The following is a 7,174-nucleotide window of genomic DNA, read 5'->3' as shown; positions in this document are numbered from 1 at the left end:
TGTCACAGTTACAGTGAGTGGTTGGTGAGGGGAATTGCCTTCTCAGGGTATCTTAGTCCATTCAGGCTGCTATAACAAAATACCACAGACTTGGTGGCTTATAAACAGCAGATGGTTTGTTTATTGCCCGCAGTCCTGGAAGCCCAAGATCAGGGTGGTAGTCTGGTCATGGGAGGGCCCACCTCCAGGTTCATTTTTGCTGTGACCTCATGTGATGGAAGAAACTTGGAAGCTCTCTGGGCCTCTCTTGTAAGGGCACTAATCCCATTTCTGAGGGCTTCACCCTCACAGCCTAATCACCTTCCAAAGGCCCACCTTCTAACACCATCAAAATGGGCCTTAGAACACAGCATGGAGATATGGGGGACACATTCAGTCCATAGCAGGAGGCACGGAAAGCAGAATGGGAGTAGCTGTCAGTTCCTGCTGAGACTTAAGGCAACTTCTGGACTTTAGGAGCTGTCACATCTTTAAATTTAAGAGCTTCTTGAAGATGAATTACCAAGTTATCCCTCAGAAGACCTTGACAACTGATACACTGATTCCATTTTTCTGGTTAGTTGTAAGATCTTTCCTATAGTGTATGAATGAGTAAAAATCATGAGTATTGTTCTGTCTTTTGGTAAGAGATTTGTTTCCTTCAGTTCAGTTCAGTCGCTCAGTCGTGTCTGACTCTTTGTGACCCCATGGGCTGCAGCACGCCAGGCCTCCCTGTCCATCACCAACTCCCGGAGTCCACCCAAACCCATGTCCATCGAGTTGGTGATGCCATCCAGCCATCACATCCTCTGTCATCCCCTGCCCCCAATCCCTCCCAGCATCAGAGTCTTTTCCAACCAGTCAACTCTTTGCATGAGGTGGCCAAAGTATTGGAGTTTCAGCTTTAGCATCAGTCCTTCCGAAGAACACCCAGGACTGATCTCCTTTAGAATGGACTAGTTGGATCTCCTTGCAGTCCAAGGGACTCTTCAAGAGTCTTCTCCAACACCACAATTCAAAAGCATCCATTCTTCGGCACTCAGCTTTCTTTATAGTCCAACTCTCACATCCATACATGACCACTGGGAAAACCATAGCCTTGATTAGATGGACCTTTGTTGAAAAAGTAATGTCTCTGCTTTTTAATATGCTGTCTAGGTCATAACTTTCCTTCCAAGGAGTAAGCGTCTTTTAATTTCATGGCTGCAATCACTATCTGCAATGATTTTGAAGCCCAGAAAAATAAAGTCAGCCACAGTTTCCACTGTTTCCCCATCTATTTCCCATGAAGTGATGGGACCAGATGCCATGATCTTAATTTTCTGAATGTTGAGCTTTAAGCCAACTTTTTCGCTCTCCTCTTTCACTTTCATCAAGAGGCTCTTTAGTTCTTCTTCACTTTCTGCCATAAGGATGGTGTCATCTTCATATCTGAGGTGATTGATAATTTCTCCTGGCAATCTTGATTCCAGCTTGTGCTTCTTCCAACCCAGTGTTTCTTATGATGTACTCTGCATAGAAGTTAAATAAGCAGGGTGACAATATACAGGCTTGATGTACTCCTTTTCCTATTTGGAACCAGTCTGTTGTTCCATGTCCAGTTCTAACTGTTGCTTCCTGACTTGCATACAGATTTCTCAAGAGGCAGGTCAGGTGGTCTGGTATTCCCATCTCTTGCAGAATTTTCCACAGTTTATTGTGATCCACACAGTCAAAGGCTTTGGCATAGTCAATAAAGCAGAAATAGATGTTTTTCTGAAACTCCTTTCCTTTTTCCATGATCCAGCGGATGTTGGAAATTTGATCTCTGATTCCTCTGCCTTTTCTAAAACCAGCTTGAACATCTGGAAGTTCACGGTTCACTTATTGCTGAAGCCTGGCTTGGAGAATTTTAAGTGTCACTTTACTAGCGTGTGAGATGAGTGCAATTGTGCAGTAGTTTGAGCATTCTTTGGCATTGCCTTTCTTAGGGATTGGAATGAAAACTGACCTTTTCCAGTCCTGTGGCCACTGCTGAGTTTTCCAAATTTGCTGGCATATTGAGTGCAGCACTTTCACAGCATCATCTTTTAGGATTTGAAATAGCTCAACTGGAATTCCATCACATTATGGATTATGGTTTGTTTCCTTGGAACAGAACAATCCATAATGCAAACACCAACAGATCTGGAAAATTTAATTCCTTAGTCTCTCTAGCCACGTTTCCATTGCTCAGCAGTCACATGTGGTTAGTGGTTACCCTATTGGACAGCACAGATCATTTGCATTATCCCTGAAATTTCTGCTGGACATGCAGGTTTAGACCATATTCTCTGAAACATGGCTTAATGCAGGTTAAGTATTAACCCGACATTAATTTGCATCTCTGCCTTTACCAACAGCTTCTCCCTCTCTCTCTGTCTCCTTGTAAGAGTTTTGTTGAGATGTAGTTCACATACCATACAGTTCACTCATTTAAACTGTACAAACCACTAGGTTTTAGTAGATTAAAGGGCTCTGCAAACATCACCATGATCAATTTTGGAATATTTTTACCACCTGGAACTTCCGTTGGAGAAGGAAATGGCAACCCACTCCAGTATTCTTGCCTGGAGAATCCCAGAGACAGAGGAGGCTGGTGGGCTGCTGTTTATGGGGTCGCACAGAGTCGGACAGGACTGAGCGACTTAGCAGCAGCAGCAGGGACTTCCTGGCAGTTCATTGGTTAAGACTTTGCCTTCCATTGCTGGGGGGTGCAAGTTCAATCCCCTGTCAGGAAGCTAAGATTCCACATGTCTCAGGGCAAAGAAACCAGAACATAAAAGTAATACTGTAACAAGTTCAATAAAGACTTAAAAGAATGATCTACATTGAAAAAAACCTTTTCTTTGAAAAAAGAAATTCCACATCCTTTAGCTATTGTCTTCATGTCCTCTTATACCTCCAGCTCCAAGCAATCACCAAAATCATTTTTTGTCTCTCTAGATTTCTCTGTTCTGGACATTTTGTTATCAGATCAGGTCCTGCTGCTTGCTGCTTAAAAATCAATACTCACAGATGTTGGTAGAAAGGAGAGGTGCCTTTAATCAGAAGGCTGGCAGTCTGGGGAGATGGTGGACTTGATGTTTTCCCCAAACCTCACTAGATTCTGCTCAGCCATGAAAGCTGCTAAAGGGAACCTGGGAAGTCATCTCAGTTAATCACTGAAATTGGGGAGGGGGTGGCAGAGTCATTACCATCCCCCATTGCTGAAGAGGAAAAGTTAAAACTGTACATAACCTCCTGCTCATTCTGCCTCTGTAACTCAGCTTGCTCCTTGCAAGGTCTGGATCATGTAGGTCACGTAGCTCAGAAAGTGGGGACTCACAATACTAGGAACTGGAGCTTATCTCACTCACCCTTGTCCTGCTCTTTGCAATTGCCCAGCCCCTGCACACCTGCTTAATCACGCCTGTCTGTGTAAAGGTCAGGCATCCCCTTTCCCATCTTGACTGCTGTTCCCATACACGCAAAACCCATTAGTTCAAGCCAGCCTATTATACTTGTTTCAGACACAGTATTTTTATAGGTGACTCCATTTAAATTTATTATATAAAAATGGCCACACTTTTAGAACTAACACCCCAAAAAGATGTCCTTTTCATTATAGGGGACTGGAATGCAAAATAGGAAGTCAAGAAACACCTGGAGTAACAGGCAATTTGGCCTTGGAATATGGAATGAAGCAGGGCAAAGACTAATAGAGTTTTGCCAAGATAATGCACTGGTCATAGCAAACACCCTCTTCCCACAGCACAAGAGAAGACTCTACACATGGACATCACCAGATGGTCAACACCGAAATCAGATTGATTATATTCTCTGCAGCCAAAGATGGAGAAGCTCTATACAGTCAACAAAAACAAGACCAGGAGCTGACTGTGGCTCAGATCATGAACTCCTTATTACTAAATTCAGACTTAAATTGAGGAAAGTAGGGAAAACTGCTAGACCATTCAGGTATGACCTAAATCAAATCCCTTATGATTATACAGTAGAAGTGAGAAATAGATTTAAGGGCCTCGATCTGATAGATAGAGTGCCTGATGAACTATGGAATGAGGTTCGTGACATTGTACAGGAGACAGGGATGAAGACCATCCCCATGGAAAAGAAATGCAAAAAGGCAAAATGGCTGTCTGGGGAAGCCTTACAAATAGCTGTGAAAAGAAGAGAAGCGAAAAGCCAAGGAGAAAATGAAAGATATAAGCATCTGAATGCAGAGTTCCAAACAATAGCAAGAAGAGATAAGAAAGCCTTCTTCAGTGATCAATGCAAAGAAATAGAGGAAAACAACAGAATAGGAAAGACTAGAGATCTCTTCAAGAAAATTAGAGATACCAAGGGAACATTTCATGCAAAGATGGGCTCGATAAAGGACAGAAGTGGTATGGACCTAACAGAAGCAGAAGATATTCAGAAGAGGTGGCAAGAATACACAGAAGAACTGTACAAAAAGGATCTTCATGACCCGGATAACCACGATGGTGTGATCACTCATCTAGAACCAGACATCCTGGAATGTGAAGTCAAGTGGGCCTTAGAAAGCATCACTATGAACAAAGCCAGTGCAGGTGATGGAATTCCTATTGAGCTTCTTCAAATCCTGAAAGATGATGCTGTGAAAGTGCTACACTCAATATGCCAGCAAATTTGGAAAACTCAGCAGTGGCCATAGGACTGGAAAAGGTCAGTTTTCATTCCAATCCCTAAGAAAGGCAATGCCAAAGAATGCTCAAACTACCGCACAATTGCACTCATCTCACATGCTAGTAAAGTAATGCTCAAAATTCTCCAAACTAGGCTTCAGCAGTATGTGAACTGTGAACTTCCAGATGTTCAAGCTCATTTTAGAAAAGGCAGAGGAACCAGAGACCAAATTTCCAACATGCCCTGGATCATGGAAAAAGCAAGAGAGTTCCAGAAAAACATCTACTTCTGCTTTATTGACTATGCCAAAGCCTTTGACTGTGTGGATCACAATAAACTGTGGAAAATTCTGCAAGAGATGGGAATACCAGACCACCTGACCTGCCTCTTGAGAAGTCTGTATGCAGGTTAGGAAGCAACAGTTAGAACTGGACATGGAACAACAGACTGGTCCAAATAGGAAAAGGAGTACGTCAAGGCTGTATATTGTCACCCTGCTTATTTAACTTCTATGCAGAGTACATCATGAGAAATGCTGGACTGGAAGAAACACAAGCTGGAATCAAGATTGCTGGGAGAAATATCAATAACCTCAGATATGCAGATGACACCACCCTTATGGCAGAAAGTGAAGAGGAACTAAAAAGCCTCTTGATGAAAGTGAAACAGGAGAGTGAAAAAGTTGGCTTAAAGCTCAACATTCAGAAAATTAAGATCATGGCATCCGGTCCTATCACTCCATGGGAAATAGATGGGGAAACAGGGGAAACAGTGTCAGACTTTATTTTTGGGGGCTCCAAAGTCACTGCAGATGGTGACTGCAGCCATGAAATTAAAAGACGCTTACTCCTTGGAAGAAATGTTATGACCAACCTAGATAGCATATTCAAAAGCATAGACATTACTTTGCCGACTAAGGTCCATCTAGTCAAAGCTATGGTTTTTCCTGTGGTCATGTATGGATGTGAGAGTTGGACTGTGAAGAAGGCTGAGCGCCAAAGAATTGATGCTTTTGAACTGTGGTGAGACTCTTGAGAGTCCCTTGGACTGCAAGGAGATCCAACCAGTCCATTCTGAAGGAGATCAACCCTGGGATTTCTTTGGAAGGAATGATGCTAAAGCTGAAACTCCAGTACTTTGGCCACCTCATGTGAAGAGTTGACTCATTGGAAAAGACTTTGATGCTGGGAGGGATAGGGGGCAGGAGGAGAAGGGGATGACTGAGGATGAGATGGCTGGATGGCATCACTGACTTGATGGACATGAGTCTGAGTGAACTCCGGGAGATGGTGATGGACAGGGAGGCCTGGTGTGCTGTGATTGATGGGGTCGCAAAGAGTTGGACTCGACTGAGCGACTGAACTGAACTGAACTGAACTGAACTGAACTGAATGGCCATGCTTATTTATTTGTTTTAAAATTTATTTTTAATTGGAAGATCATTGCTTTACAATATTGTGTTGATTTCTGCCAAACATCAACATGAGTCTGCCATAGGTACACATATGTCCCCTCCCTCTTGAAGTTTATTTTTGGACTCTCAGTTCTACTCCACTGATCCATATATCTATCCTTGTACCAATATCATGCTATCTGGATAACCACTGCTTTGCAGTAGCATCTGAATTTAAGAAGTGTGATTCCTCCAGTTTTGTTCTTTTTCATGATTGTTTTGGTTGAGTCCCTTACATTTCCATATAACTATATGGGATGCATTTATCTATAAATATATTTATAACCAGGTTGTCAGTTTCTACAAAGAACCTAACTGGGATTTCAGTAGTGATTACGTTGAACCTGATCACTTTGGGGAATGTTGTCTTTTTAACAGTATTGAAGCGCTCAGTCCATGAACATGAGATGTCTATTTATTTAGATTTTTTAAAATTTCTTTGAACAATATTTTCTAGATTTTAGAATATAAATTTTATACTTCTTTTGTTTAATTTATTCCTATTTTTTATACTTCTGTAAATGGAATTATTTTCAGATGGTTCATGGAAAGCATATAGAAATAACAGAAGAATTTTTGTGTGTTGATTGTGTATCCTATAATCCTGGTGAACTTATTAGTTCTAATAGTTGTGTGCCGGGAGCCAGTACGGGAGATCCCACCCATGACAAGGTCATGCGGAGAGACCTGACGGGGCAAGGCGAGCCAGGTCTCAAGGGGTCCTCGGCCTGACATCTACCCCGAAACCCAAATCTGTCTGTTTACTGTCTGCTACACGATACTCTTCTGACATTACAGGGGGCTTTCCCCGACCACCTTTCTCTGGAAAACGTTAACTTAGAGCTCCAGCTGGTCTCCTGCACATGAAAGGAGTGTCTCAGCTCAAACCCCTCTGATGGCTCTCTAACTTGCCTGACAGTTAGAGACTTTTACAACTTGTGATTGTTTACAGCCCCTCAACCACGAGAGGCACACAGCTTAAAACATCTTAAAGACATAGAGGCTTTTCTAAAGAGCTAAGAATTATATTGGTGATGGGTTTCACTTTTGAGTCAATGACTGCTGCCAGGCCTC

This window comes from Budorcas taxicolor, chromosome 8 (genome assembly GCF_023091745.1).
Source record: "Budorcas taxicolor isolate Tak-1 chromosome 8, Takin1.1, whole genome shotgun sequence".
NCBI classification, from domain to species: Eukaryota; Metazoa; Chordata; class Mammalia; order Artiodactyla; family Bovidae; genus Budorcas; species Budorcas taxicolor.
This window is presented reverse-complemented; position numbering follows the sequence as displayed.